General features: G+C 42.4%; 1 protein-coding gene across 1 annotated transcript in view; it reads right to left on the reverse strand.

The window, feature by feature from the left end:
* The window catches only part of LOC109519500 (phospholipid scramblase 1), a 65792-nt gene that overhangs the window by 27443 nt on the left and 19422 nt on the right, over positions 1–18927 (reverse strand). The gene's annotated exons all lie outside the window — the stretch shown is intronic.

Consider the following 18927-nt stretch of genomic DNA (forward strand, 5'->3'; position numbering starts at 1 on the left):
TATATATATATAAAACATGCATTTTAATGATTGAATTGTATTTATGATTCATTTTGATTACGTGAAATTAGACACAAGCATATTCTGCAGTTTTTAAAAAGAAACCGCATTATAATTACTTTGAGCCTCTATTCTACCGTTTTATTTGAACACATTTCAAATATTATAATCTAAACTACATAATTACACCAGCAATCTGTATCCAGAGTAATATTAATGTAATTGTCAAATACCCACTAGAGGACAGTATTGAGCTACTAATGCCCAACCCCATGGTCACCACTAAATCTAATGCACAAATGGTCTTTTTTTTTTTCCATTTTCCAAACAACAATATTCCCACATATCAAGCACACAATACACATACACACACCGTTGTGCACCGTGCTTCTGTGTTACAAATTGCGTAACGCCAGCGGGTCGACTTTCCCTATTTGCGAGTAAAAAATCACCGGATTCCCTCAAGCAGTGCTGATTTCTTCCCAAGAAACGCTAATGAGAACAAATGTTTGACTCGGGCGCAAATCTGCTGACACTTCAGCTGCTTCCCGGCGGCTAACATCTTCTTTTAATTGATTCGCGTAACACAAATTGCCCAAGTGACCCACAGTAACCCAGAAAGCAATGCATGCACCATCAGTGGTGTGTTGTCATAACAAGACAAATAAATGTGGATGTGGAATTAGTACGTGACTTTTTAAACTTTAGCTATGGTTTTTGTTTTATACCGAAAAGTATCAGGGCCAAACCAAAAAAAAAAAAAATATGTTGGAGGGTGAAGAGATGAAGAGGTCATATACACACAAATACATTAAACTGTTTATATTAGCTTAGCATTTATGCTAAGTCCGGTGCATTTACACTGTTTATTCTTGGATTGATTAATGTGCACTGTCTCAATGAAATAAATAAACAAATAAAAAATTCAAAAACTGTTCATATTAAGTCCAATTTAACATCCACAGTTAACCCTTTCAGGGACAGTGGTTACTACAGTGGACAGCTTATCTTGTTATCAGGTTACAGGGTGCAGGAAAGTGTTAGTGTGACCTGTACAATTACTGGGAATGGGTCTGTGTTCAGAATTAAACCAATCAAATTCCTACTCAGTGACTGTTTAGCGCGTCAGCCTTGCATTGCAGAGGTGCAGGGTTCGATTCCAGCTCCGGCCTTCCTGTGTGGAGTTTTTTTTTTTTTTTTTATTATGTTGTCCCCCCTGCCCGCGTGGGTTTTCTCTGGGTATTCTGGTTTCCTCCTACATTCTAAAGACATGCGTGGCAGGTTAACGGAACACTCTAAATTAGGGGTGGCCAACCAGTCAGAGACTCAGAGCCAATTTTTTCTACTGTGTTACTGCAAAGAGTCACATCGCGCACATGCATGCGCGTGCGCATACACACACACACACACACACACACACACACACACACACACACACACACACACACACACACACACACACGCAGGCACACACAGACACCGAGATGAGAGAGAGCCGGAACTTCACAGAACACGAACGAAATTGAAACACACAGACATACCCACCTCCACCCCCCATTTGTTCCTCCCAACGCTCACGCTCGACTTGGGACCAGTCCGCTGTCTCCGGGTCGATCGCGATTGACGTATTGGGCACCCCTCCCTTTAAAGCTAATGAGCTTAGCGCTTAGCGCTGACCACCGTTGTTTGCGCATAGCGGTGAGACAGTTATCATCTGATTGGTTGCCCTGTATGTCAATCAAGTAACGGGATTGATGATAGGCTGACGTAGTTAGTTCTGTGTATTTAGCGCCATTGTTTGAATGGCAGAGCCAATGACGAGGAGTTTTCGATGCTTGTCACGTGAAAGCCCGGGAGCCGCATTGAACCAGCCAAAGAGCCGCATGCGGCTCGTGAGCCGCGGGTTGGCCACCCCTGCTCTAAATTGTTCCTTGTGAGGATTAGCGGATCAGAAAATGGATGGATGGACATTCCGACTCATGTTAAATAAAAGTCAGGAAACACCTGCCACAATATAACGTGCCGCTTATCAACCCCAAATAACGTTCAGATGTTGTCGTTGGAATTTTACCCGCATTTTTTTGTCCTTCCATCTTGAAGCACAGGCCACAGTCGGCATCGGAGAGATCTCATCGTTTCGAGGGATCAGTCAGAAGAAGCATACAAAAAAAAAATATACATCAAGTAGGATTCCTCCAAAACTGATAAGAAGATGAGATGAAACGTGCTCGGGGGAACCAACATTGAAGGATCTGCAGTTATTTCAGGCAAGTAGTGCCTGTTAAGGACATGTGACAACAATCACCCATTGTCTTCATGTCTGGGCGACTCGGTAGGGTGGCAAGACAGAAGCCTTATCGAAGAAAGAAAAAACATCCAAGCCTGGCAACACTTTGTTTTTAAAATCTTACAAATGCATGTGTGGGAAACAGCATCACAGGGGCAGTCTCATTCTCTTGCAGTTTTTATTCTTCAGCTGCTAGTGGCACCTCAGTCAAGTTGGATGGAATGAGCAACAATTTCAAAGAAACTTGGCTTCTCTTCGACGTACTGTTTCAAGATCGTGATCTCTGTTGAGATGCATGACTTCAACGTACCACCTTGACAACGATTGTGACTTTGCTATCAGCTCGGATTTTGTGGCATTTTAGCACAGGAAAACAAAGAGCACAAAAATATGAAAATTGGTGTGTGTTTGGGGGAAGAGGGGGTCTCACATAAAAAAAAAAAAAAACAAAAAAAAAAACGAATACATTTATTTCCTTGATCATAAACTGTATTTTAGTATACAGTGTTTTAACTCTTTCAGGGAGATCGGTTACAGCAGTGGACAGTAAGGTGTATTTCACAACAAAAAATGACAACTCGACTACTCTGTGCCGTGCTTTGGCTCAGGGGTCGGGTGATGGAAGCCCAATCCAGAGGTTGGGTGTTCGATTCCCGGTAGTTGCAACAATGCCTGTTCTTTCTTTAACAACATGAACAGCTTATTTGAGCAATAACACTAACCACCATGAAAAGTGAGGCTTATTTGATGAAAAACACAAAACAACCCCGACAGTTCAGGCTTAATATACACCACTGGTGTCAAAGTCGAGGCCCAGGGGCCAGATCTGGCCCATCACACCATTTTATATGGCCCGCGAAAGCAAATCAAGCATGTCAAGTTCCATGATGCCTACTAAAGTCTGAACCAAAATTTCAAATTGTCATATGTAATCCACAATAACAGTCATTATTCTTGACTTCTGATTGTAAAACTAGTTATTGATCAATTTGTTGTGCGCTGTGTATGTAATATGTGGAGGGGATTAAACATTTATATGGTTTCCCAAAATTCATAACGGCCCTCCAAGGGAAACCGCAACTACAATGTGGCCCGTGACAAAAATGAGTTTGACACACAAAATTAACTACAATAACCTGCCCCGCCCCCCACCAAAAAAGCCTAACAATACATGGTCGTTTCTTTCGGCTGAAAATGCCTGACTATACATGGTCGCGTTTTTTTTTTTTTTGCGAAAAATGCCTTCCTATACATGGTCGGGTTGTTTTTGCTAAAAATGCCTTGCTATACATGATCGGGATTTTTGGGCGAAAAACGCCTTGCGATAAATCGTCGGGTTTTTTTCGGCTAAAAACGGCATGGTCATTTTTGATGGCTAAAACCGCCTTTACTCTCCGTGGTCATTTTTTTTTTGGCGAAAAACGTGGTGCAAATTGTGTTTGTTTATTTTTTCATATACAGTTCAGATGTTGGATCCTACTACATTGCGCTTTGTGTTGCAGCCAGGCTATCAAACAAAGAGCAACACTACACACACACACAAAAAAAAAAAACCAAGGTCTGTGCACCATCAAGGGAGCATTTCATCACCTGGAATGGCCGCGAAGAGCACTGACACTGATGTTCTTCATCAGTGAGATCAAAACAAAGCAGTACAACGCCGGCTTTCTGCGCTCCCATCTGAATAAACACAGCAGACAGTCAGGGGGTCTTTGAAAGCCGCTCAGATTGTCTTTCTGGCTCTAAGAGCCCAGTTACACCCACCGGGGGTTTCTCTCCCCCCCCCACCCCCACGTTGGTGTATGTGTGTGTGCCCGCCACATTCCTACCTGTTTTACAATCCGTCTGTGTGTCTGTTTGTGTTTGCGGCGTGCTCTTTAGCCGCGCGTTGTAATCTTTCGTGCACTCCTAACGAGCTTGTCGCCTCGGCCGCATAATGAGGACCCCCCTCCCCAGCCCCCCCTGATGGATGTCAAAAAAGCCCTCCATTTACGCCACTTTCCTCTTGTTGTTCATTAGGTTAGCGTAAGGTTCCAAATACATGACGCCCGATCCCGGTGTTCCCTGCTCACAATTGTTCGGTTGTATTTCACCCTCTTTTTGGGGTTTTTATTTTGTTCGCTGCACTGTCAGAATTAGAGGTACAGTCAGTCCATTTTTATTACACGAATGTCCCCCACAGGGCTAATTGTTGAATAGATATCATGATGTATAATTTCACAACTATGTACGGTCACACACACTTGCCAGTTTGTTGACAAGCATGTTGTTTTTTATGGTTTAACCTTTTCATGCACCAACAATGACAACCTGGAACATGATAACATGATACACTGTCCACTGTAGTGACCGCTATGCCTGAAAGGGTTAATTCAGGGGTCGGCATATAATTTCACAACTATGTACGGTCACACACATGCCAGTTTGTTGACAAGCATACTGTTTTTTTATGGTTTAACCCTTTCATGCACCAACAATGACAACCTGTAACATGATAACATGATACGCTGTCCACTGTAGTGACCGCTGTGCCTGAAAGGGTTAATTCAGGGGTCGGCATCCCAAAATGTTGAAAGAGCCATATAGGACAAAAAAAAAAAAAATTGTCTGGACCCGCAAAAAAAATAAAAGCTTTCTATAAAACTTAACATGAAGGAAGCACATGCTGTATGTATGTAGGAGACTGGACTGTATCAGAATTGTTTATGTTATTCATTCCTTTGTTGTGTGTTCACAAATGCCCCCATAGAATTTATTTTGTAATTTCCTCGGTTGATTTTTTTTTTTGTTTTGGTGCATTCTTTTCGCTTTTCTTAGTGTCTGTGAAATGATCATTAATTTCCGTTTTTCGGAGGGTGTCTTTGAACGCCTCTCGAGTCGAACGAACAAGAAGAGCGAAGGCACGGAGTCGGACACAGATGTGTCTGTGTTTGTCGAGACTGTTAAAAGCATAAATAAAAATACGTAATACATAAAAAAATAAGTACGTTTTTAAAAAAAAACAACACCACTGCTCTCCTTTTTTGGAGCTGCAACATGTATCTCTATTTGAGCTATATTAGACTACCATCAAAATCTTTTTCCATTTTCAAACATTTTTTATAAAGCTCCATGTCGCTAAAGAGCCGCATGCGGCTCTGGAGCCGCGTGTTGCCGACCCCCGGGTTAATTAAAGTCATACTGGACAATATATGTAAGTGGTGCCCCAGTACCTGATGCGTGGTCGTAGTTTGCCACAGCAGCACGATTGTAAGATCAATCGATCGTCAACTCTCATTATTTTGTGATGGTCCCTTCCACCATCTTGCGCGGTGGGCCTCAGTTTCATTGACTGCGCAAGTGTGAATGTGACTGTCAATTTTTTTTTTTTTCCGATATGTACCCCCGTGATAGCTGTGGGGCAAAACTTTAGAACGTATTTTCTCAACACGCTGTTAGCCGTCAATAAAATAAACAACTCTAAAATGTATGGACAGTACTGTGCATACTGTGGTGTCAGTGCGTTAGATGAAGCGGATATAAAAAGTATACACACCCCTTTTCAAATGCCAGTATTTCCATTATTTCCTTTGGGGAAAAATCGTTTTGAGATTTGTGTATCATTTGTTTTTCTTCGAGTGAATTGTGCAGTCTGCACTCTCATGTGTTGTCATTGCATCATCCACGGATGTCGGGGCTTTTGTCTCCTCACCTCAGCCCGTCCCTCCTGCTTTTCACTCCACCCTCTCCTCCCCACCCCGCCAACCCCCGTCAAGTGCTTTTGTGCGCCGTGACTTTCCGACAGGGGTTATCTGAGCGCGGACAGTATGCCTCGCTCTGGCAACGGGAACCTCAGTTTCCACGGCAACTTTATAATTGTTTTGGATGAGGTCCAAGCGCCACTGGACGTCTCGGCGTTATTGATGTCAAAAGAAACGCGTATGAAATGAGGAGAGGTGGAGGGCGTCCATATGGTTCCGTACGCCCTCTCACGCAAGGCCGTTACACTTGTTTCCTGGGAGAGTGTTTTCCTCCTATTTCTGTCTTTACTTCTTTTTTAAAAAAATATTTATTCATTTTTTCCTCTTTTTTTAAATTTTATTTTTGATCTTCTTACATCCAGCCTGCTAGTCCCTTTTGCAGTCCTCCCCCCCTCCTTCACCCGGACCACAAGGTCATTGTGGCATGTCTGGGCCGAGTATGGCGGCCTTATTGAAGACAATGTGCCTCCATCACGGCGTGTTACAAATGTGAATAAGCGCGACGGCACCCAAAAGCGTTCCATCATGAATCTTTTCATTGGAAGTCACATCGTTGTCATTTGCATTTTGACAAGGGGCAGTGCTTGTCACTATAACCATATTATCACACACACACACACACACACACACACACACACACACACACACACACACACACACACACACACACACACACACACACACACACACAGCACAACCACCACGCTGCAAGACTCAGGCCTTGGTGCCAGGTCCGACCCACCACATCATTTTTCGTGGCCCACTTCAGCAAATTATGTCTTCTTCATGTTTCTGGCTGAAAGGTTTTGTTATTTTAAATTTAATAGGAAATCTGTCTGAAAATGACATATTTTTCTTTCCTTTTTATATCAATTTCAGCCATTATTTTGAAAACCCACTTTGGTGTCAAACTAAACATAAAACAAGGAGCGTTTAACGTTGCACATTTAAAATTGCTGGATTCATGCTAAAGCCATATCCCTTACGGCAATGGATATTTGAACAACAATGGGGCGGCAACATATGAAGACATGTAATATAACAGGCCTTCTTGTCATTCCTTTATTCTCTGTGAAGCACAACTGCTATGACTGTGTTGAGAAGCTCAGACCGCCTCCAATTAAAAAATCTTTTCTCATTGTTTTATTTTGTCTTCTTTTTTTAATGCAAAGGTCACTTTTATAGAGTGCCGTTTTCTCATTATATATTACGAAAATCACATATTTTGAGGGTGAAGGGGTAAATTTGGAACACATTAATGGGATTTCCAGTCGTTTCAATGGGGAAAAATGATTTGTCACGTACGTGATCACAGAATGCACAAAAGTCGTATCTCAAGGCAGCGCTTTATTTCATGAAATACATTTTAAAAACAACTACATTTGAATTGAGCATTGTTTTGTTCAAAATTCCTAAACTCATGCAACAAATATTTCTAATCTAATTTCTTAGCATGGGCAGTTCTTTGCACACGTTTACCAAAATTGGTTTGATAAAATGTATTTCCTCATTTGTATTAATTTCGTGATTGTCTTCTGCCCGTTCATTACTTATTTGTCAATTGATTAACGTTGAATGAATGATTAATTCTAAGTAATAATATTCTACATTTGTAAAAAAAATAAATTAAAAAAATGTTTTTTTCTTAATTTAAAATGTTTTTTTTCTTAATTTTTCATGAGATGATTGATAATTATGGTTGATGAAAATTGTTATTATTAATCCTTTCATGCGCCAATAATGATAACCTGGAACAAGATGACATGAAAAGCTGTCCGCTGTCTCTCAAAGGGTTAAAACAATTTTTCGCACATTTTATTTCCAGCATCTCCAAATCAATTGTATCAATAAATCAATCAATTGTGACCCTTTGGGGCAAAAAGCTTGTCCACCCCCATCATAATGGAAAACCCAAAATGCAAGATCTGAATATGTTGCTTTGTTCTTGTATTCTTTTCAATACTGTGCTGCTTCTCTCTCCTGTGTTTGAAACATCAACCAACATTGAAAATGTGCTCTTTTTTCCTTAATCCAAACGCTCCCCCCGCCCACCTCCGCACCCTTCCCTCAATCCTTTTCCCGGCTTAATTTATGACCTGCGAGGCATAACCCGTGGAGTGAGAAGTGAGTGAGACTGGTGTGAAAGCCCTGAATAGAGTCGTGCCAACAGGCCGTCCAAAACAAGACCAAAAAAAAAAAAAAAAGAGGCACCACAGCTGTTTTGGAGGCAAACATCAAGTCGCGTCTTCTGTGCGGAATTCACTCTCTGGCTGGCACTCACGCTGACTTTATTTTGTAAACGACAGGGTCACGTTACGTTTACGGCGATGGAAAACTTCAGCGACGTGTGCTGTGTGCGATGAGACGCTTTATTTAGCGAGTGGGATCCGAAATGCTAAAAACAGGGAATGAGCGTCTCTTTTATTTACGCCGTGACTGATGCGTTGCCTGCGTTGGTTCCGAAGTGGAAAAGCGCCACAAATTATTTTCTGGGTTTTGTCACGTTATTCGCAATGCGAGCCCGAAGGCATTGACGTCAATGTCAGTCAACGGTCGAGGGTGGTGTAGGATAGCATGTTTGCGACGAATAAAAATTCATTAACCCGCTTAATTCACAAACGCAAAATTCATCATAATATCGTGTTTAGACGAGTCGAAGCGCACAAATTGTGGCCTCGAGTTTCGCTTTAAAAATGATTTGTAGCTATATCTTGAATTACTTTTGACGAACGACCAAGACGAATTCCAAAGATTTCTTCATATATCCTTCATCGACTTGAGTGCTTTATAGACAAAACAAAGACCAGTTTCTCCGCGTTCTTATTCTTTTATTAGCTGAGGAGCCAGAGTGTTCTAAAACAACGATTGTCAACTTATTCTGAATGTCACGCTTGGAACTGTGCATCACGATCATTTATTCAGCACTGTGTTATTGTGTGCCACGACCACCGGCGTCGTAACGTGACACCAACACATGGTGATACACCAAAAAAAACGATTAACACCACGTGCTCAGTTAAATGTTATTTTTTCTGGAAAGGAGAAAGAGTACAGGGATCCCTTGCCGCTTTGGGCTTCAAGTTTTGCGGCTTCAATGTGTCGCGTTTTTTTTTTTTAATTTATAAAAAAAATTAAATAAAATACAGGCAATATCGGCAGCCATATTGCGGAAACAAAGAGCTGACGTGACTACGAAGGCTTTGTGCGTGCCTGTACTCTACTGTACACGCCCACTCAAACGAGGCGCGTGATTGGTTCCCGGTGCGACATCGACCAATGAGAGCGCAAGTGGACTGACTCCGTGAACTGATTGGCAGTATTTGTTGTTGTGTTTGCGATAACTTTTTGGGATGAGTTAAGCGCTATGCCGTGCGTCGAACACTGCGTCCCTGTGCGGGAGAATGTAAGCCTGCTCGTCGAAAATGGCACCATCAACAGGGACACATTGCGTTCGCAACCTTGACCGGGTCGGGGGAGCCTTATTTTGAAGGTTTTCCGACCCGGTCAGCTGTTTTTTTTTTGTTTTTTTTTTTTAAGACACATCACAAAGAAGCAGTGACAGTTCAGATGAGGGCCGAAGTGACAGCCGCAACTGTCAGCTCAGTAAGAGTTTTTTTTCCTCACCCAAAAAATCCCCCTCAAACATTATTGTCTGATAAAAAAAAAAACAACGAAATCTTAAACCTATATCAACTAATAAGAAGACAAGATGAATATCATCGCGCTACTCATCACCATATTTTTCTCCAATTTACAGCCGATCCAAAATGAAATAGAATTTCCTCCCTCTTACCAATCCCCTTTTTCTCTGCGAGGTTGTATCATCGCCATCTGCAGATTATGATCCATCCTCAAATTCTAGAGATCTCAAAAGTGTTCTTTTTTTTTTTTTTTTTTTTTTTTTTTTCAAAGCCGACCTCGTGTGCCCCTCCCGCTGAGGGCCGGTGGTCGTGGTTCTGGGTAAAGGGGTGGGGGCAGGTTATTCTGAGGCCCACTTTTGGCTCGTCCGCCGGGTTCCTTTACCCTTTGAGGGTGTCATAACTGTGGCCTGCGTAACACGGCTGACTGCCGATGGCGCTCCGTGGCACTTGATGGGGGCCTCCCTCCCGGGCCCCTTGTAAATTCCACACCGGTGAAGAGGCGGGTGCATGCATTATGGCTTCCAGAATGTAGAGGGTGCTCCAAGTCCACGTTTGAGAAGCAGAGGGACTGAAGCCCCCCGCCCTCGCAGCAAGTGAAATCTGTGCCTGTGCTTTTTCCTCTCGTTGTATGAAATAATACGAAACAAATGCGAAGCCGCAGAACCTGCTGCTGTTGCAATGCCATACAGTCGACTGTAGCTTATGTATGGATGGGTTTTGTTTTTTTGTGGGTGCGTGTGTGTGGGTGTAAAATGGAACAATGCGGCGTTAACAGCACGAGAACAATCCCCCACACCTGGTACTCACCTCTCGGGCGGACACGATGCCATGCTGGCGCGCCGTAAAACTCCTTTGTGGAAAAACACCATCATGCTGAGGCTGATTCCAAAAAAAAAAAAGGGAAAGGGAAAATAGGATTTTTGTTGTTGTTGGGTTATTTTTGAGGCGAAAATAGGACTTGTGCATGCGGCAAATCAGATTTTTTTAACAATAGAATCAAATCTGTTGGGGAACCGTTGATATCAGCAGTCAAGAAAAAAAAAGATATGCTCAAGGTATATTTGAAGAAAATATTCAGTTAAATGTATGCATTATTAATTTTAAAAATAGAGGACATTTGAGAGCAATAACGAACTTATTTTTTTATGTTTAGGTTAAAAAAAAATCAGAACGTATTTATATTTTGAAATATTTTCAAAGGGGTAGTTCAAAAAAAAAAATCTGAATTGAATTATGGTCCAGTCTAAAAGTATTATGAATTATGGTTTAAAGGCATAATGAAGAAATGTTCAGGATAATTTTGAATTTGTGTTTAGACATGAATTTAAAGAATCGGTTTTATGTCATTATGATCGAAACCGCATATTTTGTATCATTGTGCTATATTTCAAATCCTGCCAGATGAGTTGATAAATGGAACGTCAATAAAACTTCATTAAATACAAAATCCCGTACATAGAAATGAAAATCATACAATTGCACAAATTCATTGTCAGTCATATTTTTCCTCCTTTGTTCATGTGCGTGCCGAAAGTTTTTCTCGTGTGTGTTGAACCTGGACTGGCCCAACGCACACATTCACACACTCGATTGGTGTGAGGTTCAAAGGTCACGGCGCTTTGGGGCTGTGGGCCGCCCTCGGCTAACGTGAGTCGCCGGAGCATGTGGATGGCACGCTTGCGGTGTGCACAATGCTCCTCTGTTCTGTGGCTAAAACACACACCCACACACACACACACACACACACACACACACACACACGCATTCAACTCTGCTTAGAAAACAGGTTTCGTTGGCTGGATGCTCCCAACAGAGAACAACAAGTCCGTACAATGAACACACACACACACACACACACACACACACACACAAACACACACAAACACACACACACACTTCAATGTTAATCTCATATTCCATGCTGGTTTAATAGCTTTTTTTTGTTTGGTTTTCTTCCCCCCCCCCCCCCGACCCCCCAACCCGGAATGTTTCAGATTGTCTCACATGTTTCTGCTTCTGTTATTATTAGTACTCGATGTGCTTTTTATGTGGTACTTGGGTTATGCAGAAAGACTCATAAAAATCCATTTTATTTGTGAGCATTGCGAAAAGAAAGCACCGTTATCCTTTGCCAAAATATTGGCAAAGCTGCGCACCAGCTTGACAACAAGGCCGGCCGGCCGGGCGCGCATAGCACAGTCATGTCATACTTTCAAGTGTCCTCAATGGCTTGTACATAGCTGTTTTTTTTTCTTTTTTTTCTTCGTTTTTTTTTTCATGTCACATACAAAACCGCTTTGCTATTCTGAATGCTTTTTATTTCCTTTCACATGTACAGTCGTCACTGCCGATAATGCAAATAGACAACAACAATATGATTTCTTGATACATATCCATTAAAAAAAAATTATAACTACAATCCTGCTGAGTATCCTCGCTGCTTTCCACATTCACTTCTCTATACGAAGTATGTGTACAAATATAGTTCGTCAAAAATTATACGTTAAAAAAAAACAAACGAAAAAAAAAGGTCTGCGAACTTTTCCCTGAGCCTCCTCGACAACCTGCAAATTCAATTCATTAAATAGAGATGCTGTCACATGGGTCAAAAAAAAAAAAAAAAATCCCGAATGCAGCCCGTTAATCAAATATATCAAAACCGGCGTGTGTAGACAGTGGAATGCATGAAGAATGTTGAGCTCCATCCCTCCGCGGCGTTGACGGCCTGCATCCATCTCGTGCTAATATCCCTTAATCGGATTCACTTGGCCGCACAGTTGCCTGTTGGAGCGCCTTCGCCCGTGATGGATGCTGTTGTCAGAAATGCCAAGGTCAATATGTCCCACCCCAAAAAAAAAAAAAAAAATATATATATATATATATATATATACACACACCCCCAAATTGAGAATTGCTTCCCATGAATCATCATCCCTTGCAATCTGACCTTGCTTTTTCCTCTGTAATAACTTTCCGAGGGAGGAGCCGCTGCTGGGCGCGGGCGTTGATCTCTTCAACGGGTCACGCCATCGGCCAGGAGAGGGCCCCCTGTCATTCACTGACGGCCATATTGCGTTTTGACGCCGACGCCCATTTTGGGGAAAAGTGAGTGGGTTGCTATGAGCGGGGGACAATTATGTCTTAATTTGAGCTTGTCAACTGGGGGGTGGTGGGGGTGACGCCATCGAGCAAGCTGACAGAGACGCATTAGTGTGTCATTATGTAAAGCGGCTGTAATGTGAACTAAAATGCAGAGACACTTTGTCACTTTGATGGACGACGTCAGTTTGAAGTTCTTGAGTTGTTTTTGTTATGTCTTAGGGAGTATACACATCATTTTAAATATTTTATTATTATTATTATTATTTTTAATGTAAGAGACCCCTACACATAATGGCGACAAATCCTGATTTCATCATCATGTGTGGTGTACTCGAGATGACCAAAATGTCACTTTCATAAACTTGCCAAGTGTTTGTGAAGTGAAAAAAAATGTTTTTAAAAATCACTGGACACATGCTCTGGCGCTCGATAAATTCCAACACAATAATTAGGATGGCGGCCTGGTGGTCCAGTGGTTAGCACGTCGACCTCACAGTGCAGAGGTACCGGGTTCAATTCCAGCTCCTGTGTTGAGTTTGCGTGTTCTCCCGGGGCCTGTGTGGGTTTTCTCCGGGTACTCCGGTTTCCTCCCACATTTCCAAAAACAAGCATGGCAGGCTGATTGAACACTCTAATTGTCCCTTGGTGTGAGTGTTCATCTGTGTGTGCCCTGCGATTGGCTGGCAACCGGTTCAGGGTGTCCCCTGCCTACTGCCCCAAGATAGCTGGGATAGGCTCCAGCACACCCCACAACCCTTGTGAGGATAAAGCGGATAGAATGAGGTGGCGGGCCGGATCTGGCCCCCGGGCCTTGACACCTGTGGTCTAGAAAGTGGATGGGTGGACATTAAAACCTGTAAGCTGCTTTTTTTTTTTTTTTATAAGTCACACAATGCAGGACTCAACTCCACCATGTCGAGCTTTACTTATTCACGGGAATAAAGAAAAATGACTTCAATTCAACGATAAAGTGAATCAATATTGCTCCTTACCAAAGTCAAGCTCAGAGAAATCCCTTGATGGAAATTGCTGTAATTGCCCCCTAACAATGGGGACGAATATGTCTCTCTGCTTAATTACATGTGGCTTAATATTTAAATGTCGCATTTATGGGGGTTTTTAAAGAATCATAATCGCGGCCATCAATTTGAACATACACACCATTTGGAGTGCGACTGGTTACACGTGGCAGGTAACGCTCGCAGAATGTCAGGTATGTATTATGCACGAGGCGCCGCTGACAAGAACGGGTAATTGTCCTTTCCCCGATCGGCGGGAGGCCGCCAACAGTCCGTTCACATCTACTAAAGCCCGACAATTGTATGCGACCACTGGGAACAAAAGCCCCCCTTTCACGCTCAAACCTCATTCTCTCTTTCACTGCACAGAAATTTCAAAGACGTTGCCTTATAGAATATAATCACATCATTTCAGGTTTTTTTAAAAAACAGCCTTTTTACAGTGCACCAAGAGTGTATGTTTTGTGCAATAGACTTAAAATTTGAACACTAAATAATAGCTTGCATGGAGAGTCATTTAACAAAGTCTTGGATGTTTTGGTAAATTTTGGATTATATTACAGTGTTACCTCTACTTCCGAACGTCTCTTCATACGAAACTTTCAAGTTACGAAACGCCTCAACTGGAAAATATTGCCTCTTGTTACGAAAGAAATTTCAAGAAAGGTAAAAATACAGTATGGGCAGCTAGTCGCAGCTCCGAGTTTCCTGAACGCAACATACTTATAGCTGCTCTGCCATTGGCTATTACTGAGCATAATCCTGGCATTCCATTGGCTAAGAGGGACCTCTACCGAATGTGTCTGTGTGTAGATAGAGATATGTGTCGATGCAGAGTCCTCATCAATCGCGCCTCGGCCCATGAGGCGTTACGATCGTTTTACGTAAATGTGAATCACCCAGAAAAAGTGTTCACCAGTCGGGCGATCGCTCACTATGCTGATGTTTGCCTTGGACGTTTTCGAAGGATTGTTAAAAGCCGATAAAAGCAGACGTCCTTTGCTCGGTTCTTTACAAAACGCCAGGCAAAAAGCTACTTCTGAAAGAGAACATGAACTAAAGAGGGCAAAAAACGATAAGGACGCAGTTAAAAGTTAAATGACCATCATTTTTATTCATTCCTCTCTTCTTTGTTTTTTTTTATTTTTTTTATTATGCATAACTCTCATATATTGTGCAATAATCTAATTGTAACATGTATTTGTTACATCTTTTGATGCATGTTTATGCTTTAGAAAACATATATGTCTGAATTTTGGGAGGGCTTGGAACGGATTAGGCCATTTACATGGAAAACGGGTCTCTACTTACAACATTTTCGAGTTCAGAAATTTCTTCCAGAACCAATTCATTTCGTAAGTAGAGGTACCACTGTGTATAAAAATAAAAACATCATTTGCGGTCCACTCATGTATGGCAGTGTGCCTTGAAGGAGGCGTGGCTTTGTGAGTGACATTAGGGGCTCTGACTGTAGCTCAGCTCGGCCGTTTGCCACGTGGCCGGTTCAATGTTAGTGTCTGCTCCATGCTCCTTGCGAGTGTTTTCATTTTGCGTATTTGACTTTTTGTACCATTTCCTAAACCGTCTGGGACTGTGGCTCTCACTCAAGCGACCGTTTGTAACTCCAACAACTCGCCTGTGCAACTGTGTGTCATATAATAGAACAATATTAAGATGATGCTTATATTAAACCTTTCATGCACCAATCATGATAACCAGTAACCTTGTGAGGTTCCAGGTTATCAGTGTAGTAACCGCTGTCCGCGAAAGGGTTCAAGGTCACCTTCAAGCTCTGTGTGCTGCAACTTTAAAAACAATGCAGTGGAGAGAATAACAAATGCAGCAATATTCTTAAATCAGTGTCGTCAAAGCTTCACTGAGCCACGGCTCGGACGGTATCACCGAACAAAAGACATCAGTCACAAAAGGTATCATGAAATTGGGGAGGTACGAAGACACGTCCCAATCTGTATTCATAAGAAATGAGATTTGTATGGTGCTTTTTAGGACCCCCCCCCAACCCTCAAAAGATGCGGTCTTTCAGGACTTTTCCACTCCTGAACAAAGCCCGCTTTATTATCCGTAAATGAACATATTTTCGTCGCATTCGGGCTTTGTTGCAGGGGCCAAAAACGCCGTTATGATCTCCAACCTTCTGCTCATCCAATGTTAATTTTCCCCATCGCCCCCTCCTTCTCTCTTTTCAGGCGGTGGTCATTTAAACTTGGCTCCTGCAGGATCAGGGGTTGCACCCCCGGCGTCCTGGCCCGCGGCCAAGCGGCGACTCTCCCAATCTGGCCGCCAAAATCGCCACCTTATCTAATTGGCCCGAATCACCCGCTGCTCGAGGACCCCCCGCGAGCCGCCGCATGGCAAAAGGCCTTTGCGACGAATCAAACAATGTTTGCAAACTGTTAATGTCATGTTTGGTCAAGGCTTGAAGGCTTCTCCAAAAGGCTGCAGACGCAAAACCCCGCTAATTTTAGTTGTTTGGGGAGAGAATGGAACAAAGGCTTTTTGTTGATGACACAGGGACCTTGAGTGTCTGCCAATGCCGGTTTCATACAATACACTTTTAGGCCAGAATGTACAAACCAGGCTTGTGTGCTATATACAAGTCCTTCAAAAAATGTGTCTCTTGTGATAAAGTTCCATTATTTTCCATCATGTAATGATAAAAATTCAACTTTCATATATTTTAGATTTATTGCACACCAACTAGGCTCGGTGGTCCAGTGGTTACTGCGTCGACGTCACAGTACAGAAGTCGCGGGTTCGATTCCAGCTTTGGCCTCCCTGTGCGGAGTTTGTATGTTCTCCCCGTGCCTGTTTGGGTTTTCTTCGGGTATTCCAGTTTCCTGCCACATTCCCAAAACATGTGTGGCAAGTTAACTGAACACTCTAAATTGTCCCTAGGTGTGAGTGTGAGCGCGAATGGTTGTTTGTATATGTGTGCCCGATGATTGGCTGGCAACCGGTTCAGGGTGTCCCCCACCGACTGCCTTGTTAGGAGAAGCGGATCAGAAAATGGATGGATGCACAGCAACTGAAATATTCGAGGTCTTTTATTGTTTTAATACTGATTTTGGCATACGGCTCATGAAAACCCAAAATTCCGATCTCAAAAAATTTGCATATCATGAAAAGGTACTCTAAAGGAGCTATTAACTTAATCATCGGAATCAACGAGTGAACTCTCAACACCCGCAAATCATTCCTGAGGCTTTTCAAAACTCCCAGCCTGGTTCATGACTCAAAACCGCAATCATGGGTAAGACTGCCGACGTGACTGCTGTCCAGAAGGCAACCATTGACACCCTTAAACAAGAGGGTCAGACACAGAAAGGAATCTCTGAGCGAATCGGCTGTTCCCAGAGTGCTGTATGAAGGGAACCTATGTCGGAAGTCTGTGGAAAGCAAAAAGTGTGGCAGAAAATGCTGCACAACCAGAAGAGGTGACCGGACCCTGAGGAAGATTGCAGAGAAGGGCCGATTCCAGACCTTGGGGGACCTGTGGTAGCAGTGGACTGAGTCTGGAGTAGAAGCATCCAGAACCACCGTGCACAGGCATGTGCAGGAAATGGGTCAAGCCACTTTTGAACCAGAAACAGCGGCAGAAGCGGCTAACCTGGGCTATACAGAAGCGGCACTGGACTGTTGCTCAGTGTTCCAAAGTCCTTTTTTCGGATGAAAGCAAATCATTCGGAAATCAAGGTGCCAGAGTCTGGAGGAAGACTGGGGAGAAGGAAATGCCAAAATGCCTGAAGTCTAGCGTCAAGTACCCACGGTCAGTGATGGTCTGGGGTGCAATGTCAGCTTTTGGTGTTGGTCCACTGCGTTTTATCAAGGGCAGGGTCAATGCTGCTAGCTATCGGGAGATTTTGGAACACTTCATGCTTCCATCTGATGAAAAGTTTTACGGAGATGAAGATTTCATTTTTCAGCACGACCTGGCACCTGCTCACTGTGCCAAAACTACTGGTAAAGGGTTTAGTGACCATGGTATGACTGTGCTCAATTGGCTCGCCAACTCTCCTGACCTGAACCCCAAAGAGAATTCGTGGTTTATTGAGAAGAGGAAGTTAAGAGACACCAGACCCAACACTGTGGATGAGCTTAAGGTCGCTATCGAAGCATCCTGGGTTTCCATAACACCGCAGCAGTGCCACAGGCTGATTGCCTCCATGGCACACAGCAGTGAAGCAGTCATTTCTGCAAAAGGATTCCTTTTAGTATTGAGTGCATAACTGAACATAATTATTTGATGGTTAACTTTTTTTTGTTTGTTTTAAAAACACTTTTTTTTATTGGTCAGATAAAATATGCTAATTTTTTAGAGAGAAGGACTTTTGTTTTTTCCTTTATTTGTTTTTTTTTTGTCAAAATCATCAATATCAAAACAATAAAAGGCTTGAACTGCTTCAGTTGTGTGTAATGCATCTAAAATATATGAAAGTCGAATGTTTCTCAGTACATTAGAGAAAATCATGACCTTTTACACAATATGCAAATTTTTTGAGGACCTGTGTGTGTGTGTGTGTGTGTGTGTATATATATATCGTTTATCGCGGCTTCAGTGCATCGTGGATTTTTTCAAACATATTCATAAAAAATATACATATAATACATACAATAAATATACATATACATGTAGTACAGTACTGTATATGTTGCTCTATGTGACTCGCTGTTGTTTTGAAGACTTTCGCAGCTTCTCGCGGACCGTTTGCGGACTTTTTGCGGACTTAATTTTTTTTTAATTATGATTTTTTTTATATGTTTACTGTATTTTGTTATTCATAAACTAACCTAACTTATACATGTTTAAATCTATTAGTATACAGCATTAAGTCATGTTAATTACTTACTTAAATTTGGCCTTATAAATATGATGTACATGTACCTATATGGAGGGGGGCGGTCGCTACTTTGCAGATTTTCGTTTATCGTGGTTGGTTTTGGTCCCGATTAACCGCGATAAATGAGGGATTACTGTGTGTATATATATATATATATATATATATATACACACACACACACACACACACAGGCGCTCCCCGCTTTACGAACTTTCGTGTTGCGAACAACAGTACATACGAACATTTTTGCGGGTACGGGTATGTCGAACAATGTTTTCG

The sequence above is a fragment of the Hippocampus comes genome, unplaced genomic scaffold (assembly GCF_001891065.2).
Source record: "Hippocampus comes isolate QL1 unplaced genomic scaffold, H_comes_QL1_v1.1 scaffold60, whole genome shotgun sequence".
Lineage (NCBI taxonomy): Eukaryota > Metazoa > Chordata > Actinopteri > Syngnathiformes > Syngnathidae > Hippocampus > Hippocampus comes.